This window comes from Cryptomeria japonica, unplaced genomic scaffold (genome assembly GCF_030272615.1).
Source record: "Cryptomeria japonica unplaced genomic scaffold, Sugi_1.0 HiC_scaffold_43, whole genome shotgun sequence".
Classification (NCBI taxonomy): Eukaryota; Viridiplantae; Streptophyta; class Pinopsida; order Cupressales; family Cupressaceae; genus Cryptomeria; species Cryptomeria japonica.
Window position 1 is genome coordinate 670,001 of NW_026728865.1, and position 25,000 is coordinate 695,000.

Below are 25,000 nucleotides of genomic sequence, written 5' to 3' on the forward strand. Positions count from 1 at the left end.
GGTGGGCACCTTGGTGCGCACAACTTGCCTGGGCTGCGCACCAGGAAGGGCTCAAGATGGCACCCGCGTTCCGTTTTTTTCACTATCTTTCAGAACGGAAATTTTAAAATCTCATTTTTTTTTGCCTTTTCTGGAAATTAGTGAAGGCAGCGCATCAAAGGTGCGCAACGCTGGTGCGAACCTGGGAGCGCTCCGATGTGTGCTCCAAGGTGCGGCGTGCACGAAGTCGGACCCCGGTTTGCCCCGGGTGCGCACCTCGCGTGCACCTTGGTGCGCACACCTTGGCTGGGTTGCGCGCCCTGGTGGGCACCATGGTGCGCACCAAGGAGCGCTCCGAAGTGTGCTCCAAGGTGCGGCGTGCACGAAGTCGGAGCCCGGTTTGCCCCGGGTGCGCACCTCGCGTGCACCTTCGCCGCGGTGGGCACCATGGCGTGCACGAAGTCGGAGCCCGGTTTGCCCCGGGTGCGCACCTCGCGTGCACCTTCGCCGGGGTGGGCACCTTGGTGTGCAGACCTTGGCTGGGTTGCGCGCCCTGGTGGGCACCATGGTGCGCACCAAGGAGCGCTCCGAAGTGTGCTCCAAGGTGCGGCCTGCACGAAGTCGGAGCCCGGTTTGCCCCGGGTGTGCACCTCGGGTGGGCACCTTGGTGCGCATGCCTTGCCTGGGCTGCGCACCAGGGCGGGCTCAAGATGGCACCCGCGTTCCTTTTTTTTCACTATCTTTCAAAACGGAAATTTTAAAATCTCATTTTTTTTTGCCTTTTTCTGGAAATTAGTGAAGGCAGCGCATCAAAGGTGCGCACCTCGCTGCCCACCACGGTGCGCAACGCCGGTGGGCACCCGGGAGTGCTTCGAAGTGTGCTCCAAGGTGCTGCGTGCACGTTGTCGGAGCCCGGTTTGCCCCGGGTGCGCACCTCGCGTGCACCTTCGTCGGGGTGGGCACCTTGGCTGGGTTTGCCCCGGCTGCGCTCCGAAGCGGGGTTATTGGAGCGCCGCCTCTTTTTTTGTCGGAGCGTTTGGTGGGGTTTCTCGCATTGGCTCTTCCGAGGCCCGGTTGCCACCCTGGCGCGCACGAAGTCGGAAGTAGGGTTAATTGCCCGGGTGCGCACCTTTGCCAGGGTGGGCACCTTACCTGGGCTGCGCACCAGGGCGGGCTCAAGATGGCACGCGCGTTCCGTTTTTTTCACTATCTTTCAAAACGGAAATTTTAAAATCTCCTTTTTTTTTTGCCTTTTCTGGAAATTAGTGAAGGCAGCGCATCAAAGGTGCGCACCTCGCTGCCCACCTTGGTGTGCTCTGAGGTGCGCACCCGGGAGCGCTACGAAGTGTGCTCCAAGGTGCGGCGTGCACGTTGTCGGAGCCCGGTTTGCCCCGGGTGCGCACCTCGCCTGCACCTTGGCCGGGGTGGGCACCTTGGCTGGGTTTGCCCAGGGTGCGCTCCGAAGCGGGGTTACTGGAGCGCCCCCTCTTTTTTTGTCAGAGCGTTTGGTGGGGTTTCTCGCATTGGCTCTTCCCAGGCCCGGTTGTTGGGTGCGCTCCCACCCTGGCGCGCGCGAAGTTGGAAGTTGGGTTAATTGCCCGGGCGCGCACCTTCGCCAGGGTGGGCACCTTGGTGCGCACACCTTGGCTGGGCTGCGCACCAGGGCGGGCTCAAGATGGCACCAGCATTCCCTTTTTCTCACTATCTTTCAAAACGGAAATTTTAAAATCTCGTTTTTTTTTTGCCTTTTATGGAAATTAGTGAAGGCATCGCATCAAAGGTGCGCACCTCGCTGCCCACCTTGGTGTGCTCCGAGGTGCCCACCACGGTGCGCAACGCCGGTGCGAACCCGGGAGCGCCCCGATGTGTGCTCCAAGGTGCGGCGTGCACGAAGTCGGACCCCGGTTTGCCCCGGGTGCGCACCTCGCGTGCACCTTGGTGCGCACACCTTGGCTGGGTTGCGCGGCCTGGTGGGCACCATGGTGCGCACCAAGGAGCGCTCCGAAGTGTGCTCCAAGGTGCGGCGTGCACGAAGTCGGAGCCCGGTTTGCCCCGGGTACGCACCTCGCGTGCACCTTCGCCGGGGTGGGCACCTCGGCTGGGTTGCGCGCCCTGGTGCGCACCAAGGAGCGCTCCGAAGTGTGCTCCAAGGTGCGGCGTGCACGAAGTCGGAGCCCGGTTTGCCCCGGGTGCGCACCTTCGCCGCGGTGCGCACCATGGCGTGCACGAAGTCGGAGCCCGGTTTGCCCCGGGTGCGCACCTCGCGTGCACCTTCGGCGGGGTTGCGCGCCCTGGTGGGCACCATGGTGCGCACCAAGGAGCGCTCCGAAGTGTGCTCCAAGGTGCGGCGTGCACGAAGTCGGAGCCCGGTTTGCCCCGGGTGCGCACCTCGCGTGCACCTTCGGCGGGGTTGCGCGCCCTGGTGGGCACCATGGTGCGCACCAAGGAGCGCTCCGAAGTGTGCTCCAAGGTGCGGCGTGCACGAAGTCGGAGCCCGGTTTGCCCCGGGTGCGCACCTCGCGTGCACCTTCGCCGCGGTGGGCACCATGGCGTGCACGAAGTCGGAGCCCGGTTTGCCCCGGGTGCGCACCTCGCGTGCACCTTCGCCGGGGTGGGCACCTCGGCTGGGTTGCGCGCCCTGGTGCGCACCAAGGAGCGCTCCGAAGTGTGCTCCAAGGTGCGGCGTGCACGAAGTCGGAGCCCGGTTTGCCCCGGGTGCGCACCTCGCGTGCACCTTCGCCAGGGTGGGCACCTCGGTGCGCACACCTTCTCAATGTTTTCTTGCCTTTTCTGGAAATTGGTGAAGGCAGCGCATCAAAGGTGCGCACCTCGGTGTGCTCCGAGGTGCGAACCCGAGAGCGCTCCGAGGTGCCCACGAAGTCGAAAGTCGGGTTAATTGCATTGTTTTCCCCGGGTGCGCTCCGAGGTGCGCAACATCGGCGCGCACCAAGGAGGGCTCCGAAGTGTGCTCCAAGGTGCGCACGATGGCGTGCACCTCTGGTGCGCACGATTCGGAGCTCGGTTTGACCGGGGTGCGCACACCTTGGCTGGGTTGCGCACCTTTTGTGCGCTCCAAGGTGCGCACGAAGTCGGAGCTCGGTTTGCCCCGGGTGCGCACCTTCGCCAGGGTGCGCACCTTGATGCGCACGCCTTGGCTGGGCTGCGCACCTTGGTGGGCGCCATGGTGCGCACCTTTCGTGCGCTCCAAGGTGCGCACGAAGTCGGAGCTCGGTTTGCCCCGGGTGCGCACCTTGGTGGGCGCCATGGTGCACTCCGAGGTGCCCAAGATTGGTGCGCACCAAGGAGCGCTCCGAAGTGCGCTCCAAGGTGCGCGCGAAGTCGAAAGTTGGGTTAATTGTCCGGTTTGCCTCGGGTGCGCACCTTGCGTGCACCTTCGCCAGGGTGGGCGCCTTGGTGCGCACACCTTGGCTGGGCTGCGCACACCTTGGCACCCGCGTTTCCTTCATTTTAAATTTTTTTTTTTTACAATCTCTCAAGTGGGAAATTCTATAATCTCAACTTTTTTTGCCTTTTCAGGAAACTTTTGAATGGAGCGCATCATTGGTGCGCTCCGAAGTGTGCTCCAAAGCTCTCTCCAGCTGCGTGCACCTGCCCCGGCCGCGCACCCGGCCCCGCCCAGCTTCGCTCACCTGTCCCGGGCGTCTGGTGCGGAACCTTAGAGTAAGAAACATCACCGTGCACCTTGGCCAACGTGCGCGACTCGACCGAGCGCGCACTGGCCGAGGTGCACACCGATTTCACCTGGGTGCGCGCGCAGCACCTCGGGCGCACCGGGGTGCGCGCACAACGCCCGGGTTGCACCGTGGCCTGTGTGCTCGGGGCGCCTCGGGTGCGCGCTCGGTGTCGCCCCCGCGCGCGCGGTAGTGCGGGCAGCGCACCCCGGCCCGGCCCGGCCCCGACGAGAACGCAAACGGGCAAAAGGTTTATTCAAATAGCATTGCGACGCCCGGCGAAAAACTAAAAAAGGGTGCAACACCGGGACTTCCCGGGAGGTCACCCATCCCAGTACTACTCCGGCCCAAGCGCGCTTAACTGCGGAGTTCTGATGGGATCCGGTGCACTAACGCTGGTATGATCGCACCCGTTATGAGCTTGTCGCAGTGTGTACTTAGCAAACCGCGACCCACGTGCGAATCCACCCCGGCCACCCACCCCCGTCGAGGTGCACACCCTCCCTCGCGAAGTGCGCCCCGTTCGCCAAGTGTGAGCCCTGCCCGGGTGCGCGCACCTTGCTAGGGCGTCGGGTGTGCACCCGGCCCGGCCTACGTGCGTGCACCTGGAGGGGGCGTCGTGTGCGTGCAGTGTCCCGTCTGCAACGCGGTGCCCACACACCACCTCGGGCGCAACGACCTGCGCTCACATGTGGGCCGAGTGCACCTTGGTGCATGTTCGGGGCGCCTCGGGTGCACGCTCGATCTTGCCCCGGTGCACCAAGGCGCTCGGTTTGCCCCGGGTGCGCACTTGGTGCAAGGTGGGCACCCAAAATAGGGATCAAGCACCAAAACACAAGTTTCGGGATGCAAAATGGGACCCAAGGACCACAAATGCGTTCCAAGACCCATGATGGGTCCACGAGAACAAAAATGTGTTCCGAGACTTAATAAACAAATATTGGGTTTTAGGAGAAGAAACATGCTCTGATGCCCAAAACGAGAATCGACCCCGAAAAGGCCACAGGCCAAAAGTGGGATGCGAGACAAAAAAAAATGGGACCCGAGGACCAAAATTGGGTTCCCAGGTCGAAGACAGGGCAACCGGACAAGAAACGACCTCTAAGGCTCGAAATGAGTCCCGACGACTAAAACTTGACAAGAAGCACCCATCAGGCACCCAACTCGACACCCATGGGATGCCGACCCACCCGGGCTTCCACCTAGCACACCTTGGCACCCACCCACCCTCGCACCCAACCTCGCACCCAACTTAGCACCTTTGAACCCACATTGGCACTCACCCTGACCCTGGCACCTTGGAACCCACATTGGCACTCACCTTGACCCTGGCACCCACCTTTGCACTCACCTTGGGACCCACCCTGGCTCCCACCTCGGCACCCACCCAGACACCCACCTTGGTTCCTTGGCACCCACCTTGGATCCTTGGCACCCACCCCGACACCCACCTTGGCACGCAACTTGGCTACTTGCCACCCACCTTGGCTCCTTGACGCCCACCCCGACAACCACCCCGTGACCTACCCTGGCTAGGGTTGGTGCACACCCACCCTGGTGCCCACCTTGGCACCCACCCTATGACCCACCTTGGCACGCACCTTAGTACCCACCCCGTTACCCACCCTAGGACCCACCCCGTGACCCACCTTGGCCAGGGTGGGTGCCTTGGTGCGCACAACTTGCCTGGGCTGCACACCAGGGCGGGCTCAAGATGGCACCCGCGTTCCGTTTTTTTCACTATCTTTCAAAACGGAAATTTTAAAATCTCATTTTTTTCTTTTTTTTGCCTTTTCTGGAAATTAGTGAAGGCAGCGCATCAAAGGTGCGCAATGCTGGTGCGAACCCGGGAGCGCTCCGATGTGTGCTCCAAGGTGCGGCGTGCACGAAGTCCGAGCCCGGTTTGCCCCGGGTGCGCACCTCGCGTGCACCTTCGCCGGGGTGAGCACCTTGGCTGGGTTGCGCGCCCTGGTGCGTACCAAGGAGCGCTCTGAAGTGTGCTCCAAGGTGCGGCGTGCACGAAGTCGGAGCCCGGTTTGCCCCGGGTGTGCACCTCGGGTGCGCACCTCGCGTGCACCTTCGCTGCGGTGGGCACCTTGGCTGGGTTGCGCGCCTTGGTGGGCACCATGCAGTGCACGAAGTCGGAGCCCGGTTTGCCCCGGGCGCGCACCTCCGCCAGGGTGGGCACCTTGGTGCGCACAACTTGCCTGGGCTGCGCATCAGGAAGGGCTCAAGATGGCACCCGCGTTCCGTTTTTTTCACTATCTTTCAGAACGGAAATTTTAAAATATCGTTTTTTTTTGCCTTTTCTGGAAATTAGTGAAGGCAGCGCATCAAAGGTGCGCAACGCTGGTGCGAACCTGGGAGCGCTCCGATGTGTGCTCCAAGGTGCGGCGTGCACGAAGTCGGAGCCCGGTTTGCCTCGGGTGCGCCCTGGTGGGCACCATGGTGCGCACCAAGGAGCGCTCCGAAGTGTGCTCCAAGGTGCGGCATGCACGAAGTCGGAGCCCGGTTTGCCCCGGGTGTGCACCTCGGGTGGGCACCTTGGTGCGCATGCCTTGCCTGGGCTGCGCACCAGGGCGGGCTCAAGATGGCACCCGCGTTCCTTTTTTTTCACTATCTTTCAAAACGGAAATTTTAAAATCTCATTTTTTTTTGCCTTTTTCTGGAAATTAGTGAAGGCAGCGCATCAAAGGTGCGCACCTCGCTGCCCACCACGGTGCGCAACGCCGGTGGGCACCCGGGAGTGCTTCGAAGTGTGCTCCAAGGTGCTGCGTGCACGTTGTCGGAGCCCGGTTTGCCCCGGGTGCGCACCTCGCGTGCACCTTCGTCGGGGTGGGCACCTTGGCTTGGTTTGCCCCGGCTGCGCTCCGAAGCGGGGTTATTGGAGCGCCGCCTCTTTTTTTGTCGGAGCGTTTGGTGGGGTTTCTCGCATTGGCTCTTCCGAGGCCCGGTTGCCACCCTGGCGCGCACGAAGTCGGAAGTAGGGTTAATTGCCCGGGTGCGCACCTTTGCCAGGGTGGCACCTTACCTGGGCTGCGCACCAGGGCGGGCTCAAGATGGCACGCGCGTTCCGTTTTTTTCACTATCTTTCAAAACGGAAATTTTAAAATCTCCTTTTTTTTTTGCCTTTTCTGGAAATTAGTGAAGGCAGCGCATCAAAGGTGCGCACCTCGCTGCCCACCTTGGTGTGCTCTGAGGTGCGCACCCGGGAGCGCTACGAAGTGTGCTCCAAGGTGCGGCGTGCACGTTGTCGGAGCCCGGTTTGCCCCGGGTGCGCACCTCGCCTGCACCTTGGCCGGGGTGGGCACCTTGGCTGGGTTTGCCCAGGGTGCGCTCCGAAGCGGGGTTACTGGAGCGCCCCCTCTTTTTTTGTCAGAGAGTTTGGTGGGGTTTCTCGCATTGGCTCTTCCCAGGCCCGGTTGTTGGGTGCGCTCCCACCCTGGCGCGCGCGAAGTTGGAAGTTGGGTTAATTGCCCGGGCGCGCACCTTCGCCAGGGTGGGCACCTTGGTGCGCAAACCTTGGCTGGGCTGCGCACCAGGGCGGGCTCAAGATGGCACCAGCATTCCCTTTTTCTCACTATCTTTCAAAACGGAAATTTTAAAATCTCGTTTTTTTTTTGCCTTTTATGGAAATTAGTGAAGGCATCGCATCAAAGGTGCGCACCTCGCTGCCCACCTTGGTGTGCTCCGAGGTGCCCACCACGGTGCGCAACGCCGGTGCGAACCCGGGAGCGCCCCGATGTGTGCTCCAAGGTGCGGCGTGCACGAAGTCGGACCCCGGTTTGCCCCGGGTGCGCACCTCGCGTGCACCTTGGTGCGCACACCTTGGCTGGGTTGCGCGGCCTGGTGGGCACCATGGTGCGCACCAAGGAGCGCTCCGAAGTGTGCTCCAAGGTGCGGCGTGCACGAAGTCGGAGCCCGGTTTGCCCCGGGTGCGCACCTTCGCCGCGGTGGGCACCATGGCGTGCACGAAGTCGGAGCCCGGTTTGCCCCGGGTGCGCACCTCGCGTGCACCTTCGCCGGGGTGGGCACCTCGGCTGGGTTGCGCGCCCTGGTGCGCACCAAGGAGCGCTCTGAAGTGTGCTCCAAGGTGCGGCGTGCACGAAGTCGGAGCCCGGTTTGCCCCGGGTGTGCACCTCGGGTGCGCACCTCGCGTGCACCTTCGCTGCGGTGGGCACCTTGGCTGGGTTGCGCGCCTTGGTGGGCACCATGCAGTGCACGAAGTCGGAGCCCGGATTGCCCCGGGCGCGCACCTCCGCCAGGGTGGGCACCTTGGTGCGCACAACTTGCCTGGGCTGCGCACCAGGAAGGGCTCAAGATGGCACCCGCGTTCCGTTTTTTTCACTATCTTTCAGAACGGAAATTTTAAAATCTCGTTTTTTTTTGCCTTTTCTGGAAATTAGTGAAGGCAGCGCATCAAAGGTGCGCAACGCTGGTGCGAACCTGGGAGCGCTCCGATGTGTGCTCCAAGGTGCGGCGTGCACGAAGTCGGACCCCGGTTTGCCCCGGGTGCGCACCTCGCGTGCACCTTGGTGCGCACACCTTGGCTGGGTTGCGCGCCCTGGTGGGCACCATGGTGCGCACCAAGGAGCGCTCCGAAGTGTGCTCCAAGGTGCGGCGTGCACGAAGTCGGAGCCCGGTTTGCCCCGGGTGCGCACCTCGCGTGCACCTTCGCCGCGGTGGGCACCATGGCGTGCACGAAGTCGGAGCCCGGTTTGCCCCGGGTGCGCACCTCGCGTGCACCTTCGCCGGGGTGGGCACCTTGGTGTGCAGACCTTGGCTGGGTTGCGCGCCCTGGTGGGCACCATGGTGCGCACCAAGGAGCGCTCCGAAGTGTGCTCCAAGGTGCGGCCTGCACGAAGTCGGAGCCCGGTTTGCCCCGGGTGTGCACCTCGGGTGGGCACCTTGGTGCGCATGCCTTGCCTGGGCTGCGCACCAGGGCGGGCTCAAGATGGCACCCGCGTTCCTTTTTTTTCACTATCTTTCAAAACGGAAATTTTAAAATCTCATTTTTTTTTGCCTTTTTCTGGAAATTAGTGAAGGCAGCGCATCAAAGGTGCGCACCTCGCTGCCCACCACGGTGCGCAACGCCGGTGGGCACCCGGGAGTGCTTCGAAGTGTGCTCCAAGGTGCTGCGTGCACGTTGTCGGAGCCCGGTTTGCCCCGGGTGCGCACCTCGCGTGCACCTTCGTCGGGGTGGGCACCTTGGCTGGGTTTGCCCCGGCTGCGCTCCGAAGCGGGGTTATTGGAGCGCCGCCTCTTTTTTTGTCGGAGCGTTTGGTGGGGTTTCTCGCATTGGCTCTTCCGAGGCCCGGTTGCCACCCTGGCGCGCACGAAGTCGGAAGTAGGGTTAATTGCCCGGGTGCGCACCTTTGCCAGGGTGGGCACCTTACCTGGGCTGCGCACCAGGGCGGGCTCAAGATGGCACGCGCGTTCCGTTTTTTTCACTATCTTTCAAAACGGAAATTTTAAAATCTCCTTTTTTTTTTGCCTTTTCTGGAAATTAGTGAAGGCAGCGCATCAAAGGTGCGCACCTCGCTGCCCACCTTGGTGTGCTCTGAGGTGCGCACCCGGGAGCGCTACGAAGTGTGCTCCAAGGTGCGGCGTGCACGTTGTCGGAGCCCGGTTTGCCCCGGGTGCACACCTCGCCTGCACCTTGGCCGGGGTGGGCACCTTGGCTGGGTTTGCCCAGGGTGCGCTCCGAAGCGGGGTTACTGGAGCGCCCCCTCTTTTTTTGTCAGAGCGTTTGGTGGGGTTTCTCGCATTGGCTCTTCCCAGGCCCGGTTGTTGGGTGCGCTCCCACCCTGGCGCGCGCGAAGTTGGAAGTTGGATTAATTGCCCGGGCGCGCACCTTCGCCAGGGTGGGCACCTTGGTGCGCACACCTTGGCTGGGCTGCGCACCAGGGCGGGCTCAAGATGGCACCAGCATTCCCTTTTTCTCACTATCTTTCAAAACGGAAATTTTAAAATCTCGTTTTTTTTTTGCCTTTTATGGAAATTAGTGAAGGCATCGCATCAAAGGTGCGCACCTCGCTGCCCACCTTGGTGTGCTCCGAGGTGCCCACCACGGTGCGCAACGCCGGTGCGAACCCGGGAGCGCCCCGATGTGTGCTCCAAGGTGCGGCGTGCACGAAGTCGGACCCCGGTTTGCCCCGGGTGCGCACCTCGCGTGCACCTTGGTGCGCACACCTTGGCTGGGTTGCGCGGCCTGGTGGGCACCATGGTGCGCACCAAGGAGCGCTCCGAAGTGTGCTCCAAGGTGCGGCGTGCACGAAGTCGGAGCCCGGTTTGCCCCGGGTACGCACCTCGCGTGCACCTTCGCCGGGGTGGGCACCTCGGCTGGGTTGCGCGCCCTGGTGCGCACCAAGGAGCGCTCCGAAGTGTGCTCCAAGGTGCGGCGTGCACGAAGTCGGAGCCCGGTTTGCCCCGGGTGCGCACCTTCGCCGCGGTGCGCACCATGGCGTGCACGAAGTCGGAGCCCGGTTTGCCCCGGGTGCGCACCTCGCGTGCACCTTCGGCGGGGTTGCGCGCCCTGGTGGGCACCATGGTGCGCACCAAGGAGCGCTCCGAAGTGTGCTCCAAGGTGCGGCGTGCACGAAGTCGGAGCCCGGTTTGCCCCGGGTGCGCACCTCGCGTGCACCTTCGGCGGGGTTGCGCGCCCTGGTGGGCACCATGGTGCGCACCAAGGAGCGCTCCGAAGTGTGCTCCAAGGTGCGGCGTGCACGAAGTCGGAGCCCGGTTTGCCCCGGGTGCGCACCTCGCGTGCACCTTCGCCGCGGTGGGCACCATGGCGTGCACGAAGTCGGAGCCCGGTTTGCCCCGGGTGCGCACCTCGCGTGCACCTTCGCCGGGGTGGGCACCTCGGCTGGGTTGCGCGCCCTGGTGCGCACCAAGGAGCGCTCCGAAGTGTGCTCCAAGGTGCGGCGTGCACGAAGTCGGAGCCCGGTTTGCCCCGGGTGCGCACCTCGCGTGCACCTTCGCCAGGGTGGGCACCTCGGTGCGCACACCTTCTCAATGTTTTCTTGCCTTTTCTGGAAATTGGTGAAGGCAGCGCATCAAAGGTGCGCACCTCGGTGTGCTCCGAGGTGCGAACCCGAGAGCGCTCCGAGGTGCCCACGAAGTCGAAAGTCGGGTTAATTGCATTGTTTTCCCCGGGTGCGCTCCGAGGTGCGCAACATCGGCGCGCACCAAGGAGGGCTCCGAAGTGTGCTCCAAGGTGCGCACGATGGCGTGCACCTCTGGTGCGCACGATTCGGAGCTCGGTTTGACCGGGGTGCGCACACCTTGGCTGGGTTGCGCACCTTTTGTGCGCTCCAAGGTGCGCACGAAGTCGGAGCTCGGTTTGCCCCGGGTGCGCACCTTCGCCAGGGTGCGCACCTTGATGCGCACGCCTTGGCTGGGCTGCGCACCTTGGTGGGCGCCATGGTGCGCACCTTTCGTGCGCTCCAAGGTGCGCACGAAGTCGGAGCTCGGTTTGCCCCGGGTGCGCACCTTGGTGGGCGCCATGGTGCACTCCGAGGTGCCCAAGATTGGTGCGCACCAAGGAGCGCTCCGAAGTGCGCTCCAAGGTGCGCGCGAAGTCGAAAGTTGGGTTAATTGTCCGGTTTGCCTCGGGTGCGCACCTTGCGTGCACCTTCGCCAGGGTGGGCGCCTTGGTGCGCACACCTTGGCTGGGCTGCGCACACCTTGGCACCCGCGTTTCCTTCATTTTAAATTTTTTTTTTTTACAATCTCTCAAGTGGGAAATTCTATAATCTCAACTTTTTTTGCCTTTTCAGGAAACTTTTGAATGGAGCGCATCATTGGTGCGCTCCGAAGTGTGCTCCAAAGCTCTCTCCAGCTGCGTGCACCTGCCCCGGCCGCGCACCCGGCCCCGCCCAGCTTCGCTCACCTGTCCCGGGCGTCTGGTGCGGAACCTTAGAGTAAGAAACATCACCGTGCACCTTGGCCAACGTGCGCGACTCGACCGAGCGCGCACTGGCCGAGGTGCACACCGATTTCACCTGGGTGCGCGCGCAGCACCTCGGGCGCACCGGGGTGCGCGCACAACGCCCGGGTTGCACCGTGGCCTGTGTGCTCGGGGTGCCTCGGGTGCGCGCTCGGTGTCGCCCCCGCGCGCGCGGTAGTGCGGGCAGCGCACCCCGGCCCGGCCCGGCCCCGACGAGAACGCAAACGGGCAAAAGGTTTATTCAAATAGCATTGCGACGCCCGGCGAAAAACTAAAAAAGGGTGCAACACCGGGACTTCCCGGGAGGTCACCCATCCCAGTACTACTCCGGCCCAAGCGCGCTTAACTGCGGAGTTCTGATGGGATCCGGTGCACTAATGCTGGTATGATCGCACCCGTTATGAGCTTGTCGCAGTGTGTACTTAGCAAACCGCGACCCACGTGCGAATCCACCCCGGCCACCCACCCCCGTCGAGGTGCACACCCTCCCTCGCGAAGTGCGCCCCGTTCGCCAAGTGTGAGCCCTGCCCGGGTGCGCGCACCTTGCTAGGGCGTCGGGTGTGCACCCGGCCCGGCCTACGTGCGTGCACCTGGAGGGGGCGTCGTGTGCGTGCAGTGTCCCGTCTGCAACGCGGTGCCCACACACCACCTCGGGCGCAACGACCTGCGCTCACATGTGGGCCGAGTGCACCTTGGTGCATGTTCGGGGCGCCTCGGGTGCACGCTCGATCTTGCCCCGGTGCACCAAGGCGCTCGGTTTGCCCCGGGTGCGCACTTGGTGCAAGGTGGGCACCCAAAATAGGGATCAAGCACCAAAACACAAGTTTCGGGATGCAAAATGGGACCCAAGGACCACAAATGCGTTCCAAGACCCATGATGGGTCCACGAGAACAAAAATGTGTTCCGAGACTTAATAAACAAATATTGGGTTTTAGGAGAAGAAACATGCTCTGATGCCCAAAACGAGAATCGACCCCGAAAAGGCCACAGGCCAAAAGTGGGATGCGAGACAAAAAAAAATGGGACCCGAGGACCAAAATTGGGTTCCCAGGTCGAAGACAGGGCAACCGGACAAGAAACGACCTCTAAGGCTCGAAATGAGTCCCGACGACTAAAACTTGACAAGAAGCACCCATCAGGCACCCAACTCGACACCCATGGGATGCCGACCCACCCGGGCTTCCACCTAGCACACCTTGGCACCCACCCACCCTCGCACCCAACCTCGCACCCAACTTAGCACCTTTGAACCCACATTGGCACTCACCCTGACCCTGGCACCTTGGAACCCACATTGGCACTCACCTTGACCCTGGCACCCACCTTTGCACTCACCTTGGGACCCACCCTGGCTCCCACCTCGGCACCCACCCAGACACCCACCTTGGTTCCTTGGCACCCACCTTGGATCCTTGGCACCCACCCCGACACCCACCTTGGCACGCAACTTGGCTACTTGCCACCCACCTTGGCTCCTTGACGCCCACCCCGACAACCACCCCGTGACCTACCCTGGCTAGGGTTGGTGCACACCCACCCTGGTGCCCACCTTGGCACCCACCCTATGACCCACCTTGGCACGCACCTTAGTACCCACCCCGTTACCCACCCTAGGACCCACCCCGTGACCCACCTTGGCCAGGGTGGGTGCACCCACCCTGGTGCCCACCTTGGCACCCACCCATCCTAGCACCCAGCCTGTGACCGGGCTTGGAACCCAACCTTGCACCCGCACCCGTCTTGGCCAGTGTGGGTGCGCACCCATCCTGGCACCCACGTTGTGACACACCCTTTAACCCACGCACCCTAGCACCCACGTTGGCACCCACCTTGGAACCCAACCTAGCAACTTGGCACCCACCCCGTGACCCACCTTGGCATCCACCATAGCAGTCGCCGACTTGGCACCCACCTCGGCACCCACCTTGACACTTGTGGACCCACCTTGCCACTCACCCTAGCATCGACCCATCCTAGCACCCACCCTGGCACCTTTGCACCCTAGCACTCACCCATCCTAGCACCTAACCTGTGACCCACCTTGACACTCACCCTCGCACCCACCTTGGAACCCAACCTAGCACCCACCCACCCTGACACCAACCCTAGCACCTACCCACCCTTGCACCCACCCTGTGACCCATCTTGGCACCCACCCATCCTACCACTCAACCTATCACCCACCTTCTCACCCACCTTGGCATCCACCTTAGCACCCACCCACACTGGCACCTTGGCACCCACCTCGGGCAAGGTGGGTGCACACCCACCCTGGCACCCAATTTAGAACCCACCGAGCATGTTACCCACCTTGGCACCCACATTGCAGCCCACCCTAGTACCCACCCTATGACCCACATTGGCATCCACACCCTAGCACCCAGGCACCTCGACACCCGCCTTGACACCCACCCTAGCACTGAACCTGTGACCCACCTTGGAACTCACCCTAGAACCCACCCACCCTGTGAACCACCTTGGCATCCACCTTAGCACCCACCCACCTTGGCACCCACTCTAGCACTCACCCATCCTAACACCCAACTTGTTACCCACCTTGGCACCCGCCCTCGCGTCCACCTTGAAACCCACCCTAGCACCCACCCACGCAGGAGCCCACCTTGGCACCCAACCTAACACCCACGCATCCTGGCACCCAACTTGTGACCCACCTTGGAACCCACCCTAGTACCCACCTTTGAACCCACTATATCACCAACCCACCTTGGCACCCACCCTATGACCCTCTTTGGAATCCACCCTAGCACGCACCCACCCTGGCACCCACCATGGAGCGCACCCTAGCACCCACCCACCTCGGCACGCACCTCAACACCCACCTTGGTGTGCGCACTGCGCCAACCTCTCAAAGACCCTATGTGGTGCGCTCCAAAGTGTACACCTTTGGTGCGCTCCAAGGTGCGCACCTTTGGTGCACACCGAGGTGCACACCAAAGTGTGCACCGAGGTGAGCACCAAAGTGCACTCCAGGGTGCACACCAAGGCGTGCACCTTTGGTGCGGTCAATGCAAACGAATTCGGAAGTTGGGGTCGATGTCCTAATCGCTGCTGCAGACTACACGTATGAGAATCGGACAAATAGCTTTATATAGGGGAGGTGTTGCGTTTGATGGGTCGACTCCCCTGGTTGTGTGCACTGCACCAACTTCAAAGACCCTGTCTTGTTTAAGAAGTCAAAAGTTGGGGTGGATGTCCTAATCATTGCTGCAGTCTACGCATGTATGAGAATCAGACAAATAGCTTATATAGGGGAGGTGTTGCATTCGGTGGGTTGACTCCCCTGGTTGTGCGCACTGCGCCAACCTCAAAGACCCCGCATAGCAGAAGAAGTCGGAAGTCGGATTTTGGTGAGCACCAAGGCGTGCACCTTTGGTGCGGTCAACGCAGACGAATTCAGAAGTTGGGGTGGATGTCCTAATCGTTGTTGCAGGCTACACATGTATGAGAATCAGACAAATAGCTTATATAGGGGAGGTGTTGGGTTTGATGGGTCAACTCCCTTGGTTGTGCGCATTACGCCAACCTCAAAGACCTTGTTTTCGTTAAGAAGTCAAAAGTTGGGGTCAATGTCCTAATGGCTCCTGCAGGCTACACATGTATGAGAATCGGACAAATAGCTTATATAGGGGAGGTGTTGGGTTTGATGGGTCGACTCCCCTGGTTGTGCGCATTACGTCAACCTCAAAGACCTTGTTTTCGTTAAGAAGTCAAAAGTTGGGGTCGATGTCCTAATTGCTCCTGTAGACTACACATGTATGAGAATCAGACAAATAGCTTATATAGGGGAGGTGTTGGGTTTGATGGGTTGACTCCCCTAGTTGTTCGCATTACACCAACCTCAAAGACCTTGTTTTCGTTTAGAAGCCGAAAGTTGGGGTCGATGTCCTAATTGCTCCTGCAGGCTACGCATGTATGAGAATCAGACAAATAGCTTATATAGGGGAGGTGTTGGGTTTGATGGGTCGACTCCCCTGGTTGTGCGCATTGCGCCAACCTCAAAGACCCTGCATTGCGGATGAAGTCGAAAGTCAGAGTTTGGTGTGCTACAAGGTGTGGTCGAAGGTGCTCACCTAGGTGTGCACCTTTGGAGCACAGGAAAAGTGCCCTCCAAAAGTGCGCACCTTTGGAGTGCACAAAAGTGCCCTCCAAAAGTGCGCACCTTTGGAGCGCAGAAAAGTGCCCTCCAAAAAGTGCCCTCCAAAAGTGCGCACCTTTGGAGCGCAGAAAAGTGCCCTCCAAAAAGTGCCCTCCAAAAGTGCGCACCTTTGGAGCGCAGAAAAGTGCCCTCCAAAAAGTGCCCTCCAAAAGTGCGCACCTTTGGAGCGCAGAAAAGTGCCCTCCAAAAAGTGCCCTCCAAAAGTGCGCACCTTTGGAGCGCAGAAAAGTGCCCTCCAAAAAGTGCCCTCCAAAAGTGCGCACCTTTGGAGCGCAGAAAAGTGCCCTCCAAAAAGTGCCCTCCAAAAGTGCGCACCTTTGGAGCGCAGAAAAGTGCCCTCCAAAAAGTGCCCTCCAAAAGTGCGCACCTTTGGAGCGCAGAAAAGTGCCCTCCAAAAAGTGCCCTCCAAAAGTGCGCACCTTTGGAGCGCAGAAAAGTGCCCTCCAAAAAGTGCCCTCCAAAAGTGCGCACCTTTGGAGCGCAGAAAAGTGCCCTCCAAAAAGTGCCCTCCAAAAGTGCGCACCTTTGGAGCGCAGAAAAGTGCCCTCCAAAAGTGCGCACTTTTGGTGCGCACCAAGGCGCTGGTTCGGTCGTTGCAGGCGAGTTCGGAAGTTGGGGTCGATGTCCTGAGCGGAGGTGCAAACTACACAGGTGTCGGAATCGGACAAATAGCTTATATAGGGGAGGTGTATGCTTCGATGGGTCGACTCCCCAGGTTGAGCGCACCGCGCCAACCTCAAAGACCCTACGGTATGGATGAAGTCGGAAGTTGGGTCCGATGACCGATTCGATTAGTAGGTATGCTCATGAGGTCGGAATTTGGGTCCGATGACCTGCCATGTGCAGGAAGGCGAATGTTGACACTGTGCGTTGCAAGGTGCACACCAAGGCGCTGGTGCGGTCTTTTTAGTCGAGTTCGGAAGTTGGGGTCGATGTCCTGATCGGAGGTGCAAGCTACACAGGTGTGGGAATCGGACAAATAGCTTATATAGGGGAGGTGTATGCTTCGTTGGGTCGACTCCCCGGGTTGAGCGCACCGCGCCAACCTCAAAGACCCTACGGTATGGATGAAGTCGGAAGTTGGGTCCGATGACCGATTCGATATGTAGGCATACTCGCGAGGTCGGAATTTGGGTCCGATGACCTGCCACGTGCAGGAAGGCGAATGTTGGCACTGTGCGTTGCAAGGTGCGCACCAAGGCGCTGGTTCGGTCGTTGGAGGCGAGTTCGGAAGTTGGGGTCGATGTCTTGATCGGAGGTGCAAACTACACAGGTGTGGGAATCGGACAAATAGCTTATATAGGGGAGGTGTATGCTTCGTTGGGTCGACTCCCCGGGTTGAGCGCACCGCGCCAACCTCAAAGACCCTACGGTATGGATGAAGTCGGAAGTTGGGTCCGATGACCGATTCGATATGTAGGCATACTCGCGAGGTCGGAATTTGGGTCCGATGACCTGCCATGTGCAGGAAGGCGAATGTTGGGACTGTGCGTCGCAAGGTGCGCACCAAGGCGCTGGTGCCGTCGTTGCAGTCGAGTTCGGAAGTTGGGGTCGATGTCCTGGTCAGAGGTGCAAACTACACAGGTGTGGGAATCGGACAAATAGCTTATATAGGGGAGGTGTATGCTTCGATGGGTCGACTCCCTGGGTTGAGCGCACCGCGCCAACCTCAAAGACCCTACAGTATGGATGAAGTCGGAAGTTGGGTCCGATGACCGATTCGATACGTAGGCATATTGGCGAGGTCTGAATTTGTGTCCGATGACCTGCCATGCGCAGGAAGGCGGAATTTGGGTCCGATGACCGAGTTGATGGCGTGCCATGCGCAGAAAGGCGGAATTTGGGTCCGATGACCGAGTTGATGTTGATGGCCCGCCATGCACAGGAAGGCGGAATTTGGGTCCGATGACCGATTTGAAGGCGTGCCATACGCAAAAAGGCGGAGTTTGGGTCCGATGACCGAGTTGATATTGATGGCCCGCCATGCGCAGGAAGGCGGAATTTGGGTCCGATGACCTGACATACGCATGGAGTCCGACTCGGGGGCCGATGTTCGATTCGATGACTTGCATTGTGGGTAAAGTCGGAAGTTGTGGTCTTTGACCCGATTCGATGACCAGACTTCGGCTGCTTGAGAATCGGACAAATAACTTATATAGGGGAGGTAGTGTTCTCGAGCATCCTCCCCCCGTGCCCGTTTATGTCGATTGATGCTGGTGCTCGACTGGTTGGAGCGCTCGGATGCAAAAATCTTGCACCAGGATTTATCGATTGTGATGGACACGGCAAGTCTCCTGATTGCTATGCAGGAGCTCATCGTGAATCTCTATGCGGCCTTGGTATGGACTCGACCTGCGGAATGGTTCGGCAATGGTAGTCGCTCCAACACGTCCTTGCAATGGCCACAGAGGTGATTCGACTAGAGCTCCAGTCTAGCTTTTGGGTTGCTTGGCGGACTGGTATAGCCGCGATCGAGTTCCGGCCATGAACGTTTTAGATAGCTCTTGGGCTTTCTGGGACGGAAGTCGGAAGTTTGGGCTGTTGTCCGATTTGATGACCATTCTTCGGATGTGTGAGAATCGGACAAATAACTTATATAGGGGACTGTGTTGTCTCACGCAGCCCCCTCCGTGCCCCTCTATCTCGACCGATGTTGGTGCTTGAAAGGGTTGGGATCGCTCGGATTTATAAACGTGCACCACCATTTGTCGAGTGTGAGGGACGCGGCAGGTCTCCTAAATGCTATGCGGGCGCTCTCTGAGAATCTCTATCCGGCCTCGACACAGACTAGTCTTGCTGAATGGTTTGGCACTGGTAGTCGATCCAACACGTCGTTGTTGTGGCCGCCTAGGCGATTCGATTCGAGCCCCCGTCTAGCTTTTGGGTTGCTTGGCGGATTTTGCCCTATCCGCAAGTGAGCTCGGTCCCTAAACGTTCGAGAAACCCGATTGCTATGCGCCGACTCTCTTTCTTGCGAGCCTCCATCTAGCTTTTGGGTCTCTACGGAACGGAAGTCGGAATCTGGGACCGTTGTTTGATTCGACGAGGCAGACTACGGTTGTGCGAGAATCGGACAAATAACTTATATAGGGGAGGTGTTGACTGGAGCATTCTCCCCCGTGCCCCTCTAACTCGACCAATGCTGGCGCTCGAACGGTGGTAGCGCTCGGATTTTCATTGAGCGCCAGCATTGGTCGATTTAGAGGGGCATGCGAGATTCCCGAATGCTATGCGAGGGCTCTAACGGAAATGTCTATTGGTTTCGGTATGGATGCAATTGCGAGTGGTTCGGCAAAGGTAGTCGTTCCGATGCGTCCATGTCGTGGCCAAATCGATAATTCGATTTGAGCCCTCGTATAGCATTTGGGTCTCTCGATGTGATTCCGCATTCCAGTCCCTTTGGGCACTGCTTGAGCCGCATCCCAGGGGGTTCCCTTCCCAATAATCTGCCTCGCAACCCGATTGCTATGCGGTGAGGCTCCTCGGCCGCCTCGGAACTATCTGTGTATCAGACGCATCGCGGGATAAGGGGTTGGCAACGGTAGTCGCCCCAAGCGCGTCCGATGCTTGGACCATTCCGAGGCGGCCCTGAAGCCTCTTCCGTCTAGCCGTTGGGTCCTTCTCGCCGCATCCCTCGCCTCGCACCCCGATTGCTATGCGGTGAGGCTCCTCGGCCGCCTCGGAACTATCTGTGTATCGGACGCGTCGCGGGATAAGGGGTTGTCACTGGTAGTCGCCCCAAGCGCGTCCGATGCTTGGACCATTCCGAGGCGGCCCTGAAGCCTCTTCCGTCTAGCCGTTGGGTCCTTCTCGCCGCATCCCTCGCCTCGCACCCCGATTGCTATGCGGTGAGGCTCCTCGGCCGCCTCGGAACTATCTGTGTATCGGACGCGTCGCGGGATAAGGGGTTGTCATTGGTAGTCGCCCCAAGCGCGTCCGATGCTTGGACCATTCCGAGGCGGCCCTGAAGCCTCTTCCGTCTAGCCGTTGGGTCCTTCTCGCCGCATCCCTCGCCTCGCACCCCGATTGCTATGCGGTGAGGCTCCTCGGCCGCCTCGGAACTATCTGTGTATCGGACGCGTCGCGGGATAAGGGGTTGTCACTGGTAGTCGCCCCAAGCGCGTCCGATGCTTGGACCATTCCGAGGCGGCCCTGAAGCCTCTTCCGTCTAGCCGTTGGGTCCTTCTCGCCGCATCCCTCGCCTCGCACCCCGATTGCTATGCGGTGAGGCTCCTCGGCCGCCTCGGAACTATCTGTGTATCGGACGCGTCGCGGGATAAGGGGTTGTCACTGGTAGTCGCCCCAAGCGCGTTCGATGCTTGGACCATTCCGAGGCGGCCCTGAAGCCTCTTCCGTCTAGCCGTTGGGTCCTTCTCGCCGCATCCCTCGCCTCGCACCCCGATTGCTATGCGGTGAGGCTCCTCGGCCGCCTTGGAACTATCTGTGTATCGGACGCGTCGCGGGATAAGGGGTTGTCACTGGTAGTCGCCCCAAGCGCGTCCGATGCTTGGACCATTCCGAGGCGGACCCGAAGCCTCTTCCGTCTAGCCGTTGGGTCCTTCTCGCCGCATCCTTCGCCTCGCACCCCGATTGCTATGCGGTGAGGCTCCTCGGCCGCCTCGGAACTATCTGTGTATCGGACGCGTCGCGGGATAAGGGGTTGTCACTGGTAGTCGCCCCAAGCGCGTCCGATGCTTGGACCATTCCGAGGCGGACCCGAAGCCTCTTCCGTCTAGCCGTTGGGTCCTTCTTGCCGCATCCCTCGCCTCGCACCCCGATTGCTATGCGGTGAGGCTCCTCGGCCGCCTTGGAACTATCTGTGTATCGGACGCGTCGCGGGATAAGGGGTTGTCACTGGTAGTCGCCCCAAGCGCGTCCGATGCTTGGACCATTCCGAGGCGGACCCGAAGCCTCTTCCGTCTAGCCGTTGGGTCCTTCTCGCCGCATCCCTCGCCTCGCACCCCGATTGCTATGCGGTGAGGCTCCTCGGCCGCCTTGGAACTATCTGTGTATCGGACGCGTCGCGGGATAAGGGGTTGTCACTGGTAGTCGCCCCAAGCGCGTCCGATGCTTGGACCATTCCGAGGCGGACCCGAAGCCTCTTCCGTCTAGCCGTTGGGTCCTTCTCGCCGCATCCCTCGCCTCGCACCCCGATTGCTATGCGGTGAGGCTCCTCGGCCGCCTTGGAACTATCTGTGTATCGGACGCGTCGCGGGATAAGGGGTTGTCACTGGTAGTCGCCCCAAGCGCGTCCGATGCTTGGACCATTCCGAGGCGGCCCCGAAGCCTCTTCCGTCTAGCCGTTGGGTCCTTCTCGCCGCATCCCTCGCCTCGCACCCCGATTGCTATGCGGTGAGGCTCCTCGGCCGCCTTGGAACTATCTGTGTATCGGACGCGTCGCGGGATAAGGGGTTGTCACTGGTAGTCGCCCCAAGCGCGTCCGATGCTTGGACCATTCCGAGGCGGCCCCGAAGCCTCTTCCGTGTAGCCGTTGGGTCCTTCTCGCCGCATCCCTCGCCTCGCACCCCGATTGCTATGCGGTGAGGCTCCTCGGCCGCCTTGGAACTATCTGTGTATCGGACGCGTCGCGGGATAAGGGGTTGTCACTGGTAGTCGCCCCAAGCGCGTCCGATGCTTGGACCATTCCGAGGCGGACCTGAAGCCTCTTCCCTCTAGCCGTTGGGGCTTTCTCGCCGCATCCCTCGCCTCGCACCCTGATTGCTATGCTGTGAGGCTCCTCGGCCGCCTTGGAACTATCTGTGTATCGGACGCATCGCGGGATAAGGGGTTGGCAGTGGTAGTCGCCCCAAGCGCATCCGATGCTTGGACCATTCCGAGGCGGCCCTGCAGCCTCTTCCGTCTAGCCGTTGGGACCATCTCGCCGCATCCCCCACCTCGCACCACGATTGCTATGCGGTGAGGCTCCTTGGCCGCCTCGGAACTATCTGTGTATCGGACGCATCGCGGGATAAGGGGTTGTCACTGGTAGTCGCCCCAAGCGCGTCCGATGCTTGGACTATTCCGAGGCGGCCCTGCAGCCTCTTCCGTCTAGCCGTTGGGGCCATCTCGCTGCATCCCCCACCTCCTCGGCCGCCTCGGAACTATCTGTGTATCGGACGCATCGCGGGATAAGGGGTTGGCAGTGGTAGTCGCCCCAAGCGCGTCCGATGCTTGGACTATTCCGAGGCAGCCCTGCAGCCTCTTCCGTCTAGCCTTTGGGGCCATCTCGCCGCATCCCTCGCCTCGCACCCCGATTGCTATGCGGTGAGGCTCCTCGGCCGCCTGGGAACTATCTTCGTATCGGACGCATCGCGGGATAAGGGGTTGTCACTGGTAGTCGCCCCAAGCGCGTCCGATGCTTGGACTATTCCGAGGCGGCCCTGTGGCCTCTTCCGTCTAGCCGTTGGGGCCATCTCGCCGCATCCCCCACCTCGCACCCCGATTGCTATGCGGTGAGGCTCTTCGGCCGCCTTGGAACTATCTTCGTATCGGACGCATCGCGGGATAAGGGGTTGTCACTGGTAGTGGCCCCAAGCGCGTCCGATGCTTGGACTATTCCGAGGCGGCCCTGCAGCCTCTTCCGTCTAGCCGTTGGGGCCATCTCGCCGCATCCCCCACCTCGCACCCCGATTGCTATGCGGTGAGGCTCCTCGGCCGCCTTGGAACTATCTTCGTATCGGACGCATCGCGGGATAAGGGGTTGTCACTGGTAGTCGCCCCAAGCGCGTCCGATGCTTGGACTATTCCGACGCGGCCCTGTGGCCTCTTCCGTCTAGCCGTTGGGGCCATCTCGCCGCATCCCCCACCTCGCACCCCGATTGCTATGCGGTGAGGCTCCTCAGCCGCCTTGGAACCATCTTCGTATCGGACGCATCGCGGGATAGGGGGCTGTCACTGGTAGTCGCCCCAAGCGTGTCCGATGCTTGGACCATTCCTAGGCGGCCCTGAAGCCTCTTCCGTCTAGCCGTTGGGGCCTTCCCGCCCCATCCCTCGCCTCGCACCCCCGATTGCTATGCGGTGAGGCTCCTCGGCCGCCTTGGAACCATCTGTGTATCGGACGCATCGCGGGATAAGGGGTTGGCACTGGCAGTCGCCCCAAGCGCGTCCGATGCTTGGACCATTCCGAGGTGGCCCTGAAGCCTCTTCCGTCTAGCCGTTGGGGCCTTCCCGCCCCATCCCTCGCCTCGCACCCCGATTGATATGCGGTGAGGCTCCTCGGCCGCCTTGGAACTATCTGTGTATCGGACGCATCGCGGGATAAGGGGTTGGCACTGGTAGTCGTCCCTATCGCATCCGATGCTTGGACCATTCCGAGGCGGCCCTGCAGCCTCTTCCGTTTAGCCGTCGGGGCCTTCCCGCCGCATCCCTCGCCTCGCATCCCGATTCCTATGCGGTGAGTCTTCTCGGCCGCCGCGGAACTATACCTGTTATTGCTACTGCATCCTTCGGCTGGTAACCTCCTCTGCCGCCTTGGAACGTTCTCTTTGTCGGACGCGTCGCGGGATAAGGGGTTGGCACTGGTAGTCGCCCCAAGCGCGCCCGATGCATAGACCGCTCCGAGTCGACCTTGCTTTCAGCCTCTCACATGCATAGACCTCTCTGAGTCGACCCTGCAGCCTCTCACGTTTAGCCTTTGGAATCTCGCCTCACAACATGATTGCTATCCTTGATGCATCCCTTGCCTCGAGCCCTGATTGCTTTCTTGGCTGCATCCCTCCTCTCCTCACAGCCCGGTTGTCATCACTGCTTCATCCGTCGCTTCATGCATTCTGGCTGCTGGGCCCTTCCCACCGCACACCTCGATTGCTATCTCTTCTGCATCACACACCCCGATTGCTATCTCTGCTACATCCCTCGGCTCTCACTTCTGCATCCTTCGCCTCACACCTCGATTGCTATCAATGCTGCATCCGTAACCTCACACCCCGATTGCTATGCGGGGAGGCTCCTTGGCCGCCTTGGAAATTTCTGTGTGTCGGACGCACCGCGGGATAAGGGGTTGGCACTGGTAGTCGCCCCAAGTGCGCCCGATTCTTAGACCGCTTCGAGGTGACCTCGTAGCCTCTTTCGTCCAGGCTTCCTGCCTTCAACGCCCTTTTTACACCTCGATTGCTATGCGCGGGCTCGTTGGCGTCTATCACCTCTCTGCGAAGAGTGGCACGATGATTGTTGGGGTAAATCGTAGCAGTCCGATCTCTGGCCTTGGGCCATTGTGAGGGCTGATCGATTTCCTGTGCGCATCTCGTGTTCGCCCAGTAACAGACTCGACGACTTGTAATCGGTCTTGTTCCCGATTGTTCCTGGAGGTAGTCTTCGGAACTCTTGGATTTGACCTGTCACTCGAACTGTCCTCTTCCGAGGATGCTTGTGTGTGTGTGCTTGTGCCATTTCCTTGGCGGTATTAACGAGATATTAAAGAGCGGAGTGAGCGCCTCGCCCAGCTATGTTTGGGGCTCTCACTCCCTTACCCGGTGTGCGACCGCTTTGCACGTAGGTTGCGGAGCATCGCGACTCTTTCGATGTTTGGCGGTTGTCTTCCGGTGATGCGTTGGTCCCGAAGTGCACGTTACTAGCATTTCTGCCATTGTTCTCGATCTTTGGCACGTTCCTTCGTTGCAATTGGATATATATCTCCGTTTATACGCGCAGGCTTCTCCCGCCTATTCAGCGCTGTCCCACTCTCAGCACTCTCGTGGTCTCCTTGGCTTCTCTCTCCCGTGAGCGAGCTCTCTTCTCGAGTCTTTTCCATGTCCCATGGAGGTTGCCTTGCGAAATTCGGGCACACAAACGTGACCGGATAAGAGCGGAATTGCCTATGAGGAGAAGCTCACCTTAGGGAGCAGCAATGCCGAGTGTTTCGACAGAGGGTAGAGGGGGCGTTGTTTGGGCGGTTGCACAAAAGAGTGCTACGTTTGCACTGAAGGTTGCTTCTTCGTCTCCGACGAACTCTTCGAGGCAAAAAAGCTTGTTTACGGGGTCGAGGTGGGACTGTTCGTGCGAGTTGCGCCACCAAAAGTGCGTAGGGGGCATATACCTGGGAAATGGATGTCTCTGAGTGGCCTTACTCGGTCGCGTGCACGGTGCATTCTCTAACGGCAGGACTGTCGCGAGCATGTGCGGTTCGGATGTTTTCGGGTAAAGGGTTCCGTACGGGATGTTCTTCCCAGGCTCCTGTGAACCGAGACTCTGCATCGTCATGC

General features: G+C 60.6%; 2 non-coding genes across 2 annotated transcripts; both read right to left on the reverse strand.

Moving 5' to 3' along the window:
- Positions 1 to 3,964: 3,964 nt before the first annotated feature.
- LOC131862484 (5S ribosomal RNA) lies at positions 3,965 to 4,083 on the reverse strand. The gene has a single exon (XR_009361498.1). It is a non-coding gene; the product is annotated as a 5S ribosomal RNA (ribosomal RNA).
- A 7,817-nt stretch (positions 4,084 to 11,900) lies between these two features.
- On the reverse strand, positions 11,901 to 12,019 carry LOC131862510 (5S ribosomal RNA). The gene has a single exon (XR_009361523.1). It is a non-coding gene; the product is annotated as a 5S ribosomal RNA (ribosomal RNA).
- Positions 12,020 to 25,000: the final 12,981 nt, after the last annotated feature.